At 44.8% G+C, this 20,570-nt stretch overlaps 1 long non-coding RNA gene across 2 annotated transcripts; it reads right to left on the bottom strand.

Annotated features, from left to right (window-relative positions):
- Positions 1-15,805: 15,805 nt before the first annotated feature.
- Positions 15,806-19,728, bottom strand: 1700025D23Rik (RIKEN cDNA 1700025D23 gene). 2 transcript variants are annotated; one of them, NR_166914.1, is made up of 3 exons: positions 19,267-19,728; positions 18,394-18,942; positions 15,806-16,181 (listed from the first exon to the last, which is right to left on the bottom strand). It is a non-coding gene; the product is annotated as an RIKEN cDNA 1700025D23 gene (long non-coding RNA). The 2 variants fall into 2 exon arrangements; NR_166915.1 differs by lacking the exon at positions 18,394-18,942.
- Between the last annotated feature and the right edge of the window lie 842 nt (positions 19,729-20,570).

Here is a 20,570-nt window from a genome sequence, read left to right as displayed (position 1 = left end):
CAGGGACCAAAGTGGCAGCTGGCAGAGCAGCTTCCTGGAGCAGGGTAGCACTCCAACATGCTCTCTGGGTTGGCATGGCAACAGTAATCCATGTAAATAACTGACCCATGCTTAATTAATAAAAAGAAAACAAGAGAGGGCTGGGGTGATAACGCAGTCAGTAAAGGGCTTGTTTTGCAAACACAAGGACCTGAGTTTGATTCCCTAGGGCCCACTTATTCTTTAAGACATGCAGAGTGGCACACACTTATAATCTCAGCGCTGAAAGGGCAAAGAAAAGCCGATTCCTGGGACTTGCTGGCCAGCCAGCCTACCCTACTTAGGGAGTTCTGGGTAGATGGCACATGAAGAGCAACAGCCTTCATATGTGTGTATATGAGTCTCTCTCAGTCTCTCTCTCTCTCTCTCTCTCTCTCTCTCTCTCTCTCTCTCTCTCACACACACACACACACACACACACACCAAAACAAAAACAAGAGCAAAAACAAAAACAAAAACAAAAACCAAGGAATGGATGGAGAACCCACTTCCTATTGGACCGTCCCCTCTTTCCTGGCCGAGGCCTGATGGCCTTCTCTGATTGGTTGTCCTGCAAACTGACATCAACCTGGACAACTCTGAGAAGAAGGAATCTTAATGGAGAAAACACCTCCATGAGATTGACCTTTATGCAAGTCTATGGGGCATTTTCTTACTTCGTGATTAAAGTGGGTGGGAGGGCTCACGTGCCACTTTGGGTGGCGCCACCCCTGAGCAGGTGGCTCTGGGTTACCTAAGAAAGTGGGCTGAGCAAACCATGAGGAACAAACCAATAAGTAGCATTTCCTGCCCGTCTCTACTTTAGTTCCTGCCTCCATATTCCTGCCTTGAATCCCTCCAGTGACGGAGTGGGACCTGAGAGTTGTATTGAAATAAACCCTCTCCTCCCCAAGTTGCTTTTGGTCATGGTGTTTGTCACAGCAACAGAATCCTAACTAAGAGCAGTGGAAATCAATAGACCTCACCCTGCCCACTACTCCCAACATTTTCATAGGTACAGCAGGCCACGCCTATGATGAATCAGGCCAGGAGAGGTCCTCTGTGCCATGCAAGGGCTCAGTAAACATCTCCGCAGGAGCAACAGCAGAATTGATTAAGTTCCTTGGTGCCAGTCCCCTGTCATGCCGTAGCTTGTGTTACGTGTAAACAAGGACACTGAGAAAACTATTAGTATCAGCCTGTTCTAAAGGTGGGAAAATTGAGGCTTGGAAAGATTTAATGACTTTTTCAAGGTCACAGTTGGCAGCTGTGATGACCCATATGGCAATGATTGATGGCAATACATAGTCAACTTGAGGGAACTTAAAGATCACCTAGGAAACACAGCTCAGAGTGAGCCCACTTGGGTGTTTCCTGAAACAGTGGAGGAAAGGCCCACCCATAATGTGGACAGCACCATCTTGTAAGCTGGGGATTCCAGGCTGAGTTTAAAGGGGAAGGGGAACACCACTGAGTTCCTGCGCTCATCCCCGGCTGTGGACACAATGTGACCAGTCACCTCACACTCCTGCCACCATGCCCTTTCTCACAGACTGGGAGCCAAACAAAGCTTGAACGTGCTTTTGTCAAGGATTTTGTTACAGTGTTGCTGCAACAAGAAAAGTAATGAATCCAGTGCCCGGCCTGTTGACTCTACTGTGACCTGCTTTAACCCCAAGATGGGATACAGTCAGTGCAATGCCAGACCAGTGGGACCCCACCCAGCCCAAGCCATGGGAATGCCTGAAGCTGCTGCTTTATACCCTAAGGCCCTGAGCTACTGGATATGAAGCCCAGCTATCATGAGAGAGGTGAGAGAGGGATAATAGATGGGAGAGAGAGAGAGAGAGAAAGAGAGAGAGAGAAAGAGATAGAGAGAAAGAGATAGAGACACATACACAGAGATAGAGATAGAGGTTATAGAGAGAGAAATAAAGAGATATAGACATACTTACACAGAAACAGACAGACACACACAGGGAGAGAGAGAGAGAGAGAGAGAGAGAGAGAGAGAGAGAGAGAGAGAGAGAGAGAGAGAGAGAGAGGCATCTCTTCTGCAGGAGATCACTGGCAAAAGAGAGAGAGAGAGAGAGAGAGAGAGAGAGAGAGAGAGAGAGAGAGAGAGAGGCATCTCTTCTGCAGGAGATCACTGGCAAGGCTATTAGAAGAACCTCCTAATTGAGTCCAGTCCAGATGACAAAATTACGAGCTAATAATGGTTGTTCTTTAAGTTGTGGCTTTCCGAGCAACCCAACTCCACCTCCTCAGTACCTGAGCACCTTCTCTGCTCCTTCCTCCAATCCTAGCTCCCACTGGCTCTAACTCATTGACCAGAGCAGCCTCCTGGAAGTTCTCCTGCCCCACATCTTGCTCTCTCCAGGCCGTCCTCACTGCGTGAGAGTCAGATGAACTCCATACTTCTTCCGAGCGGGCTTCCCTGGCCTAGCATGATGGATCCCCAGCTTCCACCCCAGCTTCCTCCGTTCACTTACCATGGGTCCCCCGAAGGTACTTCCCTCTGTTTTTGGCTCCACATGACTGGTTTCTACTCATTCCCCAGAACTTGGGGTTCCTCCACAAAATCAGGGAGGTGAGGTGAATTTTAAACACAGCAATATACTTATATCTTGGGGCAGTAAGATGGCTCAGTAGATACAAGCACTCACCACCAAGCCTGTTGGGAGTCTGATCCTCAGACTCACCCGTTAGAAAGAGAGAACCACCTCTCATGAATTGTCCTCTGCCAGCCACACGAGTTCTGTGGCATGCTAGGTCACCTTTGCCACCACACACAGAGAGATAAACAAACAGACAAACACTTTAATGTGCCTGGATGCTAAGTGCATAACCTGGTGAATTTTGACAAATATTTCCATGGATACAACCATGATCCACATGTATCCTTAGCAGGCTTTCAGCAACTATCACTTAGGTAAAAATAGGAGGAGACTCATCACCGAAGCTTCCTGGGTCCCTTTGTGGGCAGTGTTCTATCACTAGAATGTTAGTGATCTGTGTAAATGGCAAATACCCAACTACATGTAAAGACTCCTGAGCCACGTACTCTACATATGAATCACATATATGCACACCACATAGCACACATTCATCATTCTTGCACACAGCACAGCATAGACATGGAGTGGATTTCATATTACATGTATGACACATGCAGATAGTCTTCACAGTTCATATTACACCTTATATGCATTCAATATATGCAAACATACGTACACACACTACACCAGAGACATATAATATATAATACACTACACACAAATCATACAGGATACCACCTACATGCGTGAATGTAATATAACAGCATACATGTATACTGTAGAAAACACACATGAATGCACTATACACAGCACACACATATAGTACACAGACCATAGACACATAATACATATGCATACACCCCATACACATGCAATATATACATATACACAGGGCGAGCACCTCTGCACACACATACATGTAACAAACCAACATGCACACATACACATAACTTGTAGACAGCATGCACTAGCATGCATATCTGTACACACATACACATAACAAACCAACACACACACACACACACACAACTTGTAGACAGCATGGTACTTCAAGTTGAGGGAGGGAGTCACTCATTGGCCTGGGGTGGAACCAGAATGATGGAAATCCTACAAGATTTCTATGGGGGGAGTGGAAGGAGAAGCTTGAAGTTTGGAGTCCTTGCTATGAAGGGCTGTTTTCCCAATACTTTTCATCAGAATCCAGTGTGGGGACACACACACACACACACACACACACACACACACCCCAATATCTCTGGATGGCAACATATGTCTTTATTACTATAGAATTATTTTTCTTTTCTCCTGGGCCATTTTCTCTTAGTTCACATAATAAAAACGCTAATCTTATCCACTAGATTGATTTCATGACCCGTTAATAGATTTCTGTGTAAATGCAAAAAAAAAAAAAAAAAAAAGTTTGAGTTTTGTGTGGGAGAGAAGACTCAGAGGGATTCTTTTGGACACGTGACCTAAGCTGTGGTTATTTTTTTCTTTTATTTAAAAATGTATCTTAAACATGTTTAATGGGAGTCTGTAACGATGCCCTGTGCCTCCTCCCTCCCACCATCCCTTTCTTCTTGTTTCTCTGAAGCGATTTAAAGCCAGTCCAGGGCATCTTATCAGCTCACCCCGATGCATCCATACACATTACTAACAAATAACAACAAAATCATCTTCTTACCCAGTGGAAGCGGCAGCAATTATTCCCCACCTCTCTCGCCTGGTTCCTCGTCCGTTTTTCTTGATTGTCTCAAAATGGATTTTTTATACTTCGTTGATTCGAAGCAGGTTGGGAACAAACTCCATACATCTCTCACCTTCGGCGGAATTTCTCCACATTTCTCCTTCCTTCCTCCCTCTTCCCCTCCCTCTTCTGCCCTCAGATGGAGCGGGCTAAGTCACATAGAACAGAATGAACGATTGAATGGGTTTGGGCAATCAGAGACACCTGTGTGCAATCTCTTACATCAACGTGGAGGACATTGGTTACCTCCAAACTTCACTTGGGCCTCTCATGCCCAATCCAGTAATGTCTTCACCATGGCTCCTGAGGTATCTATCTCCATAGATTTACCCTGCCTGAGCTTGAACGTCCTAAAAATGGAGTCATAAGGTTTGGTTTTGCCCGGGGTTGTTTTGTGGTGGGCTCACACCTGCTGTGTGCACCTTCCTTGCCCCTCCTTTCATCCCATTGGCTGAGAGGAAGGCAGCCTGGTATCCATTCTCTCATGACAGACAGCTATTCTGCCCAGGTAAAATTTTTGGTACAGGCCTCTTTTTTTGTGAGTCTATGTTATTAAGCGCCTCAGACAAAGCCTTGGGATAGTTTTTGAGAATAGCCCTTCCTTTCTATTTTCATGCATACTTTAGGAGTAGCTGGTCAAGTTTTTCTTATGGAACCTATTGGAGGCTGGAGAGATGGCTCAGTGGTTAAGAGCAAAGGAAATGGGTTCTGTTCCCAGCACCCACATGGCAGCTCACAACCATCTGTAACTTAGGGATCTGTGCCCCCCTTTTCTGGTCTCCCAGGCACTGTGCTCTTGCAGTGTAAAGACATGCACACAGGCATAAACCTCAGACACAGAAAAGTAAAAATAGCCCAGAGGCTTCAACCCTACACAAAGAACTACAGACAACTAAGGAATGCTGCGAGCAGGAGAAAGAATTCTCTTCCCAGGGAAGAGCTCACCAGTTGGTTATCCAGTACCAAATGGTCGGTCCGAACACATACTGATGGGAATGTTATAGGGACTAGCAGGTTATAGTTAGTAATGAATATGTATATGTCACATACATGCACAGAGCAACAATTAGTGAGAAAACAGTCTATGAATTTGAAAAAGAGCAAGGAGAGGTATATAGGAAGATCTGAAGGGAGGAGAGAGAAGGGCGGAATGATGTCAAGAATGAAAATTCTTAAAGCAAAAAAAAAAAAAAAAAAAAAAAAAAAACCCTAAACCCTAAATCCTAAAAAGAAAAAAATTTTCTATATTCATAATTACATTATCTGGGAATAAAAGCCATTTTCTTCCGCTCTGATTTTTGTAGTTTTAATTCTTCAGGTTGACTGATTTCACTGGCTTGGTTTTGGGTGTCAGCTGAATAGAAGCAGTGGAAATGGCTGCCCTCATCTGCATCCCGGGCTTTCGGGGGGAAAAAAAAGAATTTTAGTGTGTTACTCACAAGTATGATTTAACCTTTGACTTTTTAATATGCCTCTTATTAAATAACAAGTATGTTGTTATTTTAAAGGTGATACAAAGTCTTTCTATCATGGGAGAGAGTTGAGTTTTCTCAAATATATTTCCCGTGTTTACTAAGGAGACTAGATATTTTTCCTGCTTGGTCTCTTTACATGGAAGCTTGTCTCACATTAAATTTTTCAGTAGTACTGAAGATCCAATCCAGATTTTTACACAAGCCGGGTGTGCAGCCACCACTGAGCTATGCCCCCAGACACATGAACTTAGTTATGAATGTTAAATTAACCTCATATTAATGTGTTATTTTTAAAAATATTACTGGTCAGGGTACGAAAGATGGCTCAATAGTTAGAAGCATTTGTTTATCTGCTGAAAGGCCTAGGTTTGGTTCCCAGACACAGTGGCTCACTACATCCAGTAACTTCATTTTCAGGGGATCTGACACCATATTTTGACCATGGGCACCAGACACATACATGCAAAAATATGTATGTGTGTGGTGTATGTGTGTGTGTATATATATATAATTAATTAATTAAATATTAGTTTCAAGGTGTAATGGCACACACTTTTAATCCCAACACTCAGGAGGCAGACAGATGCCATATATTCAAGGCCAGCCCGATCTAGATAATGAGTTCAAAACCAACCAGTGCTCTTCGTGGTGAAACTATGTCTCTAAATAAATGAAGTTTGTGAATGCCCTTGGTTAATTGCTTCCTTTCCTAGAAGTATGTTGGATTTAGTCTTGGAAATATGCTGACCTCAGGAAGTGAATGGGGGTCTCCACCCCTCATATGTCATATATACCTGGGAGTGAGATATGCACTCCACCTTAAAATTTTGAGAGAACTCACTAGCAAACCATAGTGGGTATTTCTTTCTTCCTGCTGAGTTGCTCTTAAGTTCAATTTTTTAGAACCAATATAACGAATACTATTCAGATTTTCCATTTTCCTGTGATGGATTGTGTTTCTGCAAGGAATTCTCCTGTTTCACTCAGGCTGTCAAATTTATTGACACATAGCGTTTTATACTGTTGCCTTATCGTTCTCTTCTGTCCATGGGACCTGTAGTGATGACATCTCTTCAGCTTCTAATGCTGGGCATCACTCCCTCTCCCCACCCCACCCCCGTAGTTAGTTAGTTAGTTAGTTAGTTAGTTAGTTAGTTGGTTAGTTAGTTAGCTGGTTGGTTAGTTAGTTAGTTAGCTGGTTGGTTAGTTAGTTAGGCTCAGCATTATCAATTTTATTAACCTTTCCCTGACCTCAGCTTTAATATTTTCTATCCTTCCTGTTTGAGTTTAATTTGCCCTTTTTTTTTTCTTCTTAATTTCTTCAACTATGTTCGAAGCCTTTCTTCTCTCTCTATTACAAGACTTTCCGTCTGTAAATTTCCCCGAGAATATTGAATTAACTTCGTTGTGCAACCTTCGATATATTACAGCTCCATTTGCATCCAATTTAAATTGCTTTTTAATTACTTTCTCTGACCAGTGGATTACTTGGAAATGTGTTGCCTGATTTCCAGGTATTTGCAGGTTTCCTAGGATCTTGCTGTTATTGATGTATGATTTAATTACGCGGTGCTTGGAGAATAAACACTGTTTCATTTTTCAGTCTTTGAGAGCGCTCTCCCTTGGTCTCCTACATGGTGAGTCTCGGTGAATATCCCTGCGAGTTGAAAGGGAACCGTTCCCACTGTCGCTGAGTGCAGATGGTTTCTGAAGCATCAGCTAGGTTCGGTTGTTTAATGTCATTACTGAAGTCCTGTTTGTCCTTCAGTGACATCCTGTCTCCTAGGAGGTGGTAAAATCTTTAGGTATGATTGTGTTCCTGTCTTAATGTCATTTTTTTCTTCGCATATTTTAAGTTCTGCTGTCACGAGTTTTAACCTTGGCACTTGAAGTAGTGGAGGGGGGAGGTTTATGCCTTTCATGTGGATGGATCCCTTCTTGGTTAGTAACCTCAGAGAAACCCCTTTCCCATGCTGATGTTTGCATTCTTGCTTTCGGATCTCTTCCTACCTAGAACTTGGCCATGACTTTATATTAAATTGCGTTCCCCCATCCCCCTCCTCCTTCCCACCACTCTTTTCTTCCTTCTCCTCACCCTCTCCTCCCCCTATTCCTCTTCCTTTGTGCACATGAATATCAGTGTGTACACGTGTGTGTGAATCATGTATGGGCACTGTGAGAACATTCATGTGTTTGTATGAGCACATGGAGGACTGGTGTCATTTCTTACATGTCGTGAGGCTAGTTTTTATGTCAACTTGACACAGGCTAGAGTCAGTTTGGAAGAGGGGAACTCAACTGAGAAAAATTCCCCCACCAAATTAGCTTTTGGGCAATCGTAACTGATGATTGATGTGGATGGACCCAGCTTACTGGCATGGGGGTCCTGCCCCACCCACAGGCTGGTGCTCCTGGGTGCTGTTAAAAAGCAGGCTAAATAAGCCATGAGAATAAAGCCAATAAGCAGCTCTCCTCCATGCCTCTGCATCAGCTCCTGCCCTGAATTCCTGCCCTGGTTTCTTCGCAGTGATAGACTGTTACCTGGAGGTATAAAATGAAATAAGCCCTTTCCTTTCCAAGGTTTTTGGTTATGACATTTATTAAAGCAACAGAAAAGCCAACCCGTACGGGTGCCATCCTTCCTCCCCCTTTGAGACAAGGTCTCTCACTACTTTGGTTCTTTTAAATACCTCTGAGGAGCCAGACTGGCTGGCCAATGAGTCCCAGATAGGTCAGGCTCACACACATACCGAGCCCAGCTCCTTTACAAGGGCTCTGGGGATCGAACTCAGAAGTGCAGGGTAAGGACTTCACCAAATGAGCCATCTCCCCTACCCTAATCTTGCTTCTTTTAAATGATATATAACCAGATACTGATGATCTATTTTGGCAATCTCCATGTTTTGAGAGGTGGACCTTTCTGTACCTTATAGGGTATTGGTGTAGAGTAGAACTTTTGGCATTTGCTGTTTGCCCCAAGGTCCGTCATCCTGATATCTAACCCCTACTTCCTTCCGGAGTTAATTATTTTCCAGTGTTCCCCTCAGCATTGCTTCATGTTTTTTTGTTTTTTTGTTTTTTTGTTTTGTTTTTGGGAGGTTTTTTTTGGTGGTTACTCTGGGTATAGTACGCACCTTCCACTTAACATCAAATAATTTAATACTGCTTCACAAACAACATAAAATTCCGGGTGGATAGTTTATGTCTACATTTAAAAAGAAAAAGCACATTAAACATTGGTGCAATGTGTGCATTTTCCAGTAATCTTCTGCAGACAATTTCAAATATATTCACTCACATAAAATACAAATATATTTTTATTAGCTTCAGATTGACACCTTCCGAGTCTATATTAGTTAGCGTTCTTGCTGCTGGCACCCCATACCCAAGAGAAACAGCCTGAGGGAGTGAGGTTATTCATTTTGGCTCATGTTTCCAGAGAGTTCAATCCATGGCTACTTGACACCCTAGGCTTGGGCAGAACATGTGGGAGAGATGAACACCTAGACAGAAAGCAGGCTCTGAGACAAGAAGGAACCAGAGACAAGGTACCACCAAAACGCAGCGATCCAGTATAGATACCTTCTTACCCCCAGCTAAGCCCTGCCTCCTTAAGGTTCCCGGCATGCTCCCCGGCATGCTCCCCGCCCAAGCCTGGGGGATGGCGCCTCACCTGCCTTTCTCTCTCCCCGTTCTCCTACTCCTGCTCCTACTGCCTTTTCTTCCTCAGGTTTAGGATCCTCTGGGAAGTTCTTTTTCTTTACTCCACCAGTTCCATCCCTAACTTTATGATTTGTTTGTTTGTTTGTTTTAGTTATCCTTTCAGACAAGAGCAGGTTTCCATCGGTACAAGGTTCCTTCCAGTCTCACAGCCTTCTGCCGGCCTTTCTTGTGGAACAGCTCTGCAGGAGAAAAGGATTCGTGGGTTTTCCTTATCCAAATTGTATTTTTAACATTCACCTTGGGAAGATACCTCCACTTAGATTCCAAATTCTAATTGAAGAGCCTGCCGTCTCTATTCAGAACCCTCAAGCGAGACCATGGCGCTATCCCGCAGCCTCTCCTTTGTTGTCCATTCTAATGGCGGTCTTTCTAGCCTTAGTGAGCTCCTTATAGTTTGGTAGCTTTAGTGGTTGTCTTGGTACTGATATTTTTCAGCGGTTTGGTTGCTCAGTGTCTAGGGATGGTTCTGTTTGTAATTGCTCTGATGGGAGAGTGTGGAAACTCTTGGACCTGTGGGCTAATGCCCTCGGTCAGTTTGGGAATATTCTCCACTCTCACCCTTCCCGGGATTTCTTGTGCTGCGTTTCTCTCCTCTCCTTCCGGGACTTTAATTCCATGCTGTATTGTGTCTTTCTGATACTGTCTCTGAGGGTGCAGGTGATCTGTCATTTTGATTTGATTTTTTTTCTTTCTTGCTTGCTTTAAGTCAGATGATTTCTTTCATTTCATCTTCATGTACACCAACCTCTTCTTTCACAGAGTTGGGTCTGTTGTGAAGCTGACTGGGAGAATTGTGTGTGTATTATGAAATAGATTCCAGTTTCCAAATAACGGTTTATTCTGTTTTAGAGCTTTGATGCTAAAATTCACCACCCGAGTAATGTGAAGTATGGTTCAGTTGGTAGAATGTGTGCTAGCAGGTGGGAAGCTCTGAGTTTAACACTTAGCACCGTGCTCTGGACACGGTGAAGTCATTTGAGAGGTAGAGACAGGAAGATTAAGAGTTCAAGGTTATCCTTAGCTACATAGCAAGTTTGAGGCTACCCTGGGATACACAACACTCTACCTTTAAAAAAATAAAAATCGTAAGTAGGGCAAAATGGCTCGGTAAGTTTAAGGTTTTCTTTCTGTCAAGCTTGATGACCTGAGTTAGGTCACTGGTACTCAGATAGTGGATGACTTAGTTTTTCTATTGCTTAGCTAAAATATCATAGCCAAAAACAACTTGGGGAAGAAAGGGCTTATCTTATTTCGTCTTATACTTTCAGGTAACTGTCCATCACTGAGAAGTGTCAAGGCAAGAACTCAATTAGGAACCCGGAGGCAGGAGCTAAAGCAGAACCCATGAGGAGCTGCTGCTGTCTGGCTTGTGCCTGATGCCTTGCTTAGCCAGCTTTGAAATTCCACCCAGAACCACCTATCCAGGAGTGGCACTACCTTTAGTGAGCTGGACCCACCCACATCAATCATCAAGCAAGAAAATATCCTGTAGACTTGCCTACAGTCACCTTGGATGAAGGCATCCTCTCACTTCTTCCTAAATGAACCCAGCCCCCTGTCAAGCTGACATAAAAACTAGCTAGCACAGTGGTAGACTAGGACTGACTGCCAAAAGTTGACCTCTGACCTCAGTGTGTGCCCTGTGACACTTTTACACACCCACATGCATGTGCACGCATGCACACACATGAATGAATTTTTTAAAAATAAAAATTGCCCTCTCTTCTCTGTTCCCAGTGCTGCTACCACTCATTGAGATAATTAGTGTTGTCTCTTAAAGATCCTTTCTGGCTATCACAGCCTCTGGGTTCGCTATGGGTCTGCTTCAATGGCTCTCCCCAATCCTGATTATAGGGCACACATTCCTGCTTCATCGAGTGTTTCATAATTTTTAATTATATTTCAGGCATTGTGCGTACGAGAACAGTCAAGGCTAAAGAACGTAATTGCTCGCTGGGGTGGGAGGCTGAGTCAGCTTAACCTGTGGCTGCGTTGAAGACTCTTGAGCTATGCTGTGTTTTCGTGGGTGGCCAGTTCACCAGAGATGTCACATGTTCTGAGGGCTGATCCAGGACTTCCTGCAGCCAGGCTTTGGATTTGAGCATGGGAGATGTCTCTCTCAGTCAGTGCCACACATGCTGTGTTTGGGGTCCCTTCGGGGATCTCTGAACCTTGTGTTTCCATCCTGGCCCCTTTGTCTTGCCTCTACCTTGACTTTGGTGTTGCTCTCAGTCCATTCAGGGATTTTTTTTTTCAAGTGGCTCTGTTTCTCCTCAGTCACTGCCAGACGCAGGGAAAGAACTGGAAGATGTGAGCAGGCTCTGCAGGACATAATCTGCCATGAGACTATCAAAGGGCGTTAAATTTGACGTTTACTCTTTATGTGTGTGCATGTCTGTGTATACAAGTGTCTGTGCTACATGTTCGTGTATGTGTAGGCAAGTGCCTGTCTCCATGTGTGCATGGGTGGAGGCCAGAGCTAGACATCAAGGACCTCTCCATCTTGTTCTTTCAGTCAGAATCCTTTTCACCAAAGTGAGCAACCTGAGGTCTTAGTTAGGGCTTCCATTGCTGTGAACAGACACCGTGACCAAGGCAACTCTTATAAAGGACAACATTTAATCGGGGCTGGCTCACAGGCTCAGAGGTTCAGTCCATTATCACCAAGGTGGGAGCATGGCAGTGTCCAGGCAGAGACTGGCTTTTCTGCCCTGGGTGGAGCTTAAGCATTGTAACTCAAAGCCCACCCCAACAGTGACACATTTTCTCCAACAAGGCCACACCTATTCTAATAAGGACACAACCTCCTAATAGTGTCACTCCTTGTGGGCTAACTATTCAAACACATGAGTTTACGGAGGCCAAACCTATTCAAACCACTACATCGGGTCAGCCAGCAAGCCCTAAATACCTTCTTATCTCTGCCTCCCAAGCACTGGGAATACAAGCACCACATCTGGCTGCTTTACAAGGTTGCTGGGGATCCAAACTCAGGCCTTGTGTATGTCTGGTAAGCACTTTGCAGAGTCACCTCCTCATCCCCAACTTGTGTCCCTTCAACCCCCATGTATGGTGGATTTGTCCCTTTTCCTGATACCCTTACAATCCTAGGTCCTTCCCGCCTTACACATCTGTGTCCTCAGCTCTGTTACGGATTTTTGAAAAGATGTGGTCACGTAGTTTGTCTTGTTTTCATTTTTAAGGATAGAAGGTGGAGAGATGGCTTCTTGTAACTTTCTGCATCCTTACCCGGAGCAAAATTCCATTCCAACCAGAAGCAGATGGCCTAATAAATAATTATTAGGCAAGCGTAAGTGTCCTCCTCAGGGATAGCTCTAGAGCTCCCTGTCAGTCTAGAAGATGCTTGCCCAGCCTCCATGGCTTCCTTCTGAGAGTCTTTCCCAATTTCCCCAGTAGCCCTGGGCACTTCTTCTCCTCGGCTCCTCTATTCTTTGATCCTGCCTACATTAAAGTTATTTTTCTTACTGTACCATAATTGTTTGCATGTCTGTCTTTGCCACAGAACTTCTGAGTTCCTCCAGGGCAGTAACCTTGTAGTTAATAAGTTATATACATATAAATATGTATACACAGAAACGCACATGCTTATATACAAAAACACGTTGTGTGTGTGTGTGTGTGTGTGTGTGTGTGTGTGTGCGCGCGATACAGAGATAGATGGTAAATTCTTTGAGGTATAGTAATTACAAAACCATGTATTTCAATGTATCAAAAACTCAAGCTTTCATCTTTTTAATTTTTATAATTTAAAATTTATATATTTATTTTTATGTGTATGGGTATTTTATATGTATATATATATATATGTATATATGTATATGTATATCACATACATACCTGGTTCCCAAGGAGGCCAGAAGAAAGCATTGAATCCCCTAGCACTGGAGCTCTAGATAGTTATGATCTGCCGCGTGGGTACAGGGAATTGAACCAAGGTCCTTGAGAAGAGGACTCAGTGGTCTTAACCAGTGAGCCTTCTGTCCAGCCCCATCATTTTAATTTTGAATTATTATTTTGTGTACATGTGTGTACAAGTTCGGGGATGCTTGTGGGGGTAGGAGGTCAATCTCAGATGTTCCTCGGGTACTCTCCACCCTACTTTCTGAGACAGGGTCTCTCAGTGGCTTAGGGCTCACCAAGTCAGCGAGGATAGCTGAGCAGCCCAGCGAGCCTGTCCCTGCCTCTCTGGCACTGAGATGACAAATGTCCCTTCATGCCTGGCATTTTTCAACATGGCTTCTAGGGACCAAAGTCAGGTCCCTGTGTCTTCCGAGAAAATGCTTTTCCAACTGAACCATCTCCCCAGCCCCTGGATTTTCACCTTTTGGGGTTGGATCTGGTACTCCTGTTGACACATGGCCAGCACACAACCCCTGTTTATGGAGTGAACTCCTTAATAACTGAATACACAAATCCTCACTCTCTGTCCTGTGCTCAACCAGTGCTGGATGTGGGCAGCTGTCTTGTCTTGTTTTACTCTCTGCAGGATAGGAAGAGGACTGTGTGTTTATTTGCATATGCAAATTTGTGATTTAGCATTAAGATTCTGAGCTTTGGGTGTTTGCTTTGGGGTTTAGGTGGTTGGCAGCGGGCGCCAGTGTCCAGAGGTGGCAATCATGGGAGGTTTTGGGAACTAGCCCAGAACTGGGCTGTGGCTGTTGATAGACTATGCTGATTTGGAAAACTGCACTTCCAGGGCTGAGGGAACTGAGGGAGCTGTTGCAGCCGTTCTCAATGAAAGACCCTTTCATGAGGGTCACCCAAGAGCATCAGAAAACACAGATATTTACAGTACAGTTCATAACAGTAGCAAAATTACAGTTATGAAGTATCAACAAAAGTAATTCCACAGTTGGGGGTCACCCATGACCATCAGAAAACACAGATACTTTACAGTACAGTTCATAATGGTAGCAAAATTACAGTTATGAAGTAGCAACAAAAGTAATTCCACGGTTGTGGTGTCACCACAGCATGAAGAACTGTACTAAAGGGTTGCAGCATTAGGAAAACTGAGAATCATTGTGCTGGGGGTCTCTATATCAATTCTCTAACCAAATTAGAGCTACACATTCCTCTTCCTCGGATGCTAGGCACCCTCTTCCTTCCTTCCTTCCTTCCTTCCTTCCTTCCTTCCTTCCTTCCTTCCTTCCTTTCTCCCTCCCTTCCCTTCCCTTCCCTTCCCTTCCCTTCCCTTCCCTTCCCTTCCCTTCCCTTCCCTTCCCTTCCCCTTCCTTCCTTCCTTCCTTGTCTTCTTCTCCCACCTCCTTTTTTTTTCGAGACAGGGTTTCTTTGTGTAGCCCTGGCTGTCCTGGAACTCACTCTGTAGACCAGGCTGGCCTCGAACTCAGAAATCCACCTGCCTCTGCCTCCCAAGTGCTGAGATTAAAGGCGTGCGCCATCACCACCCAGCCCCACCTCCTTCTTTGCAGAACAGTGATCATTATTTATGCCCGAGTATGAGTCCAGCAGCAGCTCTCAGACTCCGTGTCTCTCTTTCTTATATCCTTAATGCTGTGTCACAGATGTCTCTGCTCTCTGGCTACACCACGCCTACACCAGGATCTGCCCTTCCCAGCATCTTTCCCCACTCCAGTGTATCTCTCTCCAGTGACCCCAGGACAAGTCACACCCCTGCTAGTAGGCAGTCTCTCAGAATAGCATGTGGCCACCTTCATCACCTCCCTCCCTAGGTTGTCTTCAAAGCTCTTCTCACAGCCACCTTGGGCAGGACCTGACCTGGGAGAAAGAGGCTGGAGTACTCGCTCATCAGAGCCACTGAGGACATTGGTAGGAACACTGAAGGGGAAAAAAAAAAAAAGAAGAAGTTTCAGGCCAAAAGCTGGAGCTATTACAGTCCCAACAGGCTTGGTTTAGCCATCCATCAAGTTAAAAAAGAAACGAGGGCCAAAGAGATAGCTGAGCTTGCAAAGTGCTAATCTTGCAAGCCTAAGGGCCCGAATGAATGGAATCCTAAGGCCCCATGTTAAAGAAACAAACAAATAAATAACATATAAGGGCACAGTAGCTCGGTGGCACATGCTTACAGACCCAGTGCACAGGAAGGAAAGACATGTTGATTCCTGGACTAGTGGCCAGTAAACTTCAGGCCAGTGAGAGTCAGAAAAGCAAAAGTGGGCAGAACCCAAAGAAAGCTGACCTCTGGCTTCCCATACACAAAAACAGGTATACACCTCACCTGCACACAGGAACACACACACACACACACACACATACACACACACACACACACACACTAGCAGTAAAAACCAGAGAGAGAGATTTATTCTCAAGTGTCCAAATAGAGGAGAGGAACAGTGACCCCCAAGATTTTAGAAGATTAAGATGCCGATAATAGCTTTAGATTTGAGTTGGGGCAAAGAACAAAATGTTGGCATCATGAAGAAGTCCTGGTCCAGATGCCATCTCCTTGATCATCACCTCACCAGTGTGATGGCCTCAAGATGCTACTGTGAGTCAATCTGGCTCCTGTGAGAGGGTCACTTCCGCTTCAGAATGCAGCTTGGCCCTCATGGGTGATCACTGTCATCTGGGGGTAGCCTGACCTTTCAGGTTTTGTACTTCCAAAAATCCAAGGCGACTGCAGGTTTAGGACAATGCTTCTCTCCGTCTTCAGCTCTGCGGAATGATAAGATAAATTCAGACACACCGAGTGACTAGCATGTCAACTGTCAGAAGTAAAGAAGTGACCCAAAGCTAAGGAGACAGATTTGGAAGGATGGCAGAGACGCCAGGCTTACACCTTGCTTTGAGTTTACCCCAGAAGCCAGCCTAAGGAGTCCATGCTTTTTTTGGCAGAAAAACAAATCTAAGCAGCTTTCTCAGGTAGGGATAATGAGCCCCTGCAGTCACTATGAAGGGAGTAGAGCTGATGACATCTACGGGATAGGAACCACAGCCCCTGCCAGGGATGCAGAGAGTCCAGGCCTCCTGGGACTTCCAGGCCAGGCCAAGCCTGCTGAGGCAGAGGCAGAGGCATCAGGAAGTCTGCAGGAGAAAGCACGCCACTGAGGATGAGTAAATGTGAGATCTGAGAGCCCAAGTGAGACTTTAAATCCATCCTGTGAACCAGGACTACAAATGAGGCACAGAGCAGGGGATGCTGGGAAGGAGAGCCAAGGCTCTAAGAGAAACATCTTTACTCTCAACTTAGTGAGTAAAAATAAATTGAGCAGCCCAGGATTAGGTAGCATCTACTCAGATCAATCATACCCAGACAGTGTCTCCACACCACAGGATAGGTGCTGGTCACCCCTGCCCAGGAGAGGAAGCTGCAGTTTAGAAGTAGTAAAACCGAGGTGCTAGAGAGATGTCTCTATAGGTAAAGAATCCACTGCATAAACGTGAGTACCTGAGTTCCAATGCCAGCACCCATGTAAAGACTAAGCATGAAAACACAAGTCCACAACCCTAGCTCTAAGCTGGTCAGAGAACAAGGATGCCAGGCGCTCCTTGGCAAAATCCTTGAGCCACCCGAGCTCCAAAGATAAAAAGGAAAATGATAAGCAGGACACTCAGTGTTGACCTCTGGCCTTTGTGTTTGAACACACACACACACACACACACACACACACACACACACACACACACACACACACACAGATTTAGTTCTAGAAGATTCTGACGACAGCATACAAGCAATTTCCTTAGCATCCGATGCCTGATCTCCTCGTTGGGGGAGGGGAGACAAGCAGCCGCACATGGGTGTTTTTAGCCCTTCGATGTAATGGATAGTAATTCTAAGAAAGTTCTCTTGGCAGGATTCAGGCGGTGTTGGGAGTTTGTTTTCCCACTCCCTGCAGGAAAGTTAATCAATTTTAAAACCGACCCCTTCCAAGCTGAGATGACAACTGGGGGAAAAGGGATTGGTTTTTTAGCTGCTGGGTTTGCTGCCTAGGCCCCTCCCACCTCCATGGGGCCACTTATTGACATTGAAATATCTTAACAATAAGCAGCTATTGATGCCCACCCCCCAGGTCAATACTGAGACTCATTGACCCAGACTGCAAATATGGAAGGCGGTGAGTCCAAGGTCACTATTTACCTGAAGGGATGAAGAATATATCTTGATAAGAACCAAAAAATCGAAATCAATATGCAAGTCGTGGTGTGGATCACTACCTCCTGCCAGCCAGGAGGCTATTTTAGGCCATTTCAGGGCTCCTCTGACTCAGAAGCGGAGGCCAGGACTGGAGAGGAAGTGAGAACAGAATCCGATCCTTCTCTGACTGCCCCAGCCAAGGAGACTGACTGACAATCTATCCTGCTGGCCTGCATCGGCTGGCTCACTCCCCACAAAACTCAGTTTCTCCAGCCACTCTGAGGGGGTCCTTTAGATGCAGAAAATAAAGGAAACTTCTAACCTCAGGGGCCGTAGAGGGTGGTGGCATGGCAAGATGACGGCTTCCCACTGATGTGGCAAGACGGCTCAGACAGTGAAGCAATTGCCTTACAAGCTTGGGGACCAAAGATTGACTCCAAAATTCAGGTAGAAAGCTGGATACCGTGATACCTGCTTGTAATCCCAGAGATGGTGATGGTAAGACAGAAGGGAGAGACAGGTAGATCCCTGAGACTCACTGGCCAGCTAGCTTCATCTGCTTGTCAAAGCTCCAGGCCAATGAGAGACACTCCCCACCCCAGGCCTCAAATTAAAAAATGAAAGGTGCCTGAGGAAACTTTACCTAGGGTTGTACTCTGATCTACACACACACACACACACACACACACACACACACACACACACACACACACACATACACACAAAACCCTCAACTTCCCCAAACAAGCTTATCGGAGAAGTTTTAGGGGCAAAGAACGTGATCTTCACCTCTTAGGGAAACTTCAGTATCCAAGACAGAGTATCCTGATGGGAAGGGGAAGGGCAACACCTGAGGCAGGCTACCTTCCCCGCCATAAACATTCTAAACTCGAGTTGCTCTGACATTTCTTCCTCTGAAGGGCTATTTTTATTATAATTATTTGTTTAGGCTTAATTAACTTCTTTCCCAATTACAAAAGAAATCCATGTTCTCTGTAGAAAATGTCAAGGCAGTCCGTGACGATCCTCTTAATCTCTCTCAGAGTGTTCTGACTGTTTGATGAAGCGAGAACAGAGCACGGGTCCTGAATTCCAAAAGACCCGAGTTCAAGTTTTGATGTTGCAACTTAGCCGACGCACGGCTTTCGAGGAAGGGGCGGCTTCTCTTGGCTGGCATTTTCAATAGAAGAAGGCTCCTCGGTGCAGCTGACGTGGTGATTAAATAAGGATTTATGCAAAATACTATAAAGTTGACATATGTCTGACAAGTTGGATCATGAGACACCCAGGGACACGTTCGAATAAGCAGCATCGGGGACAGAAATGGGAGAGTCGCTGCTGAAGCAAGGAAGAATTTTAAAATTACAAGATTTTATAGGCAACTAAAGTCTCTCAAATGGGAACATCAGTATGAAATAGATGACTTCTTAAGCCGAGCAAACATCTTTTCAATACGGCTAAAAGTAAATCTCAAATGTCCCATCGCCAGAAAATGTCAGATATTTGAGGTTAATTGGCTTTATTTAATCTTTGTATTAAAAAAAAAATCATCACATCAGTTTGTACTCCATAAGCACATGCAATTATAAATTGTCAGTTTGTAATATCTTAAAAAGACGAATAAAGGTAAATGATCAAAAGTCAATGTAAGAGGGATCTTACCACAAGATCCGTAGGAGTCGGGGCAAGTGAGGAAGTAGGGATGAGGATGCCAGACCAAGGTAGTTCCATACAGTGACTTGGTTACTGAGTGATCTCAGCTGGGGAACTTAATAGGGTTGCCTAGCAACCATCAGGGGCTAAGAAGACCAGAGAAGAGCCATGTCTAGAAGGGGTCAGTTCCATTGAAGCTGGATCCACAAGGAGAAGAGAGTCTCAATTGATCAACTGCCCAGGTTAGATTGTTCCATAGACATATCTGTAAGGAAGTGCATTGCCAGTTGATATTGGAAGGCCCAGTCCCCTGTGGGTGGCACCATTCCCTAGGTGCTGGTCTCTATCAGAAGGGCAGCTAAGTATGACCCTGTGAGTGAGCCAGCAAGCATCCGGTTTCTTATTCAAATCCTACCCTGGCTTCCGTTAATGAGGCACTGTTGCCTGTAAGCTAAAATAAAGCCCTTTCTCCCCTAAGTCACTTTAGGTCAGAATGTTTTATCACAGAATGAAGCTAGGTCAGTGATGGAGTCATAAAGGGGATAGAGTTGCTGTCAGAGATGCTGCACAAAGAAGGGGGAAACCAGGAGAGACCTCTTTCTATCTTCAAGCCAGTACCTCTCATTGGCCAATGGACCTGGAGGCCCAGGAATGGTTTTGGTTCCCTATCAAGGGGAACATATTGCAGGTGTGTTCTCTGGCTCTCCTGCCGTTTGCTGCATGAGGACAGAGTGACCAGGTGCCATCTCAGAAGCAAGAAACAGCCTTCACCAGATACCAACACTGTCACAATGATTTTGGATAGTCTCCAGAAATGCAAGACACAGACTGCTATTGTTTATAAACTACCTAGCTTAAGGTGTTTTGCAATAGCAACCCAAGCAGACTAAGACGTGTTGACCTCTCGACTGGGTTTTTAGGGAAACCTCTGCTCTTCACAGGGAGTCTTTTCCCCACATTGAGCCCTCTCAATAATAAAAGATTGATAGACTAAAGGGAAAGTTCTTCAACCTGGTAAGACTTCACTTCCATTGTAGCAAACCAGTCACAAATACTGTGCTTACTGGCAGTCCTAATTAAAACACTTCCAATAAAAGTTTAAATGTGCTCATTTCTACCATTTAACATAATCCTGGGAGTATGCGCCAATGTGACATGGAAATAAAAAGCATGAAGAGACCCAACTGTCATGATTAGCTTGGGAGATGGATGGGAGGCTAGAGAATACAGCAGAATCAACTGCCACAGTGTTAGCACAGTTAGGATCCAGTGGAACTTAAAGTCAATGGACAAAATCCAGTAGCTTCTCTATT

The sequence above is a fragment of the Mus musculus genome, chromosome 11 (assembly GCF_000001635.26).
Source record: "Mus musculus strain C57BL/6J chromosome 11, GRCm38.p6 C57BL/6J".
Lineage (NCBI taxonomy): Eukaryota > Metazoa > Chordata > Mammalia > Rodentia > Muridae > Mus > Mus musculus.
Note: the sequence above shows the minus strand (reverse complement) of the source record. Positions and strands in the feature narration are given on the sequence as shown.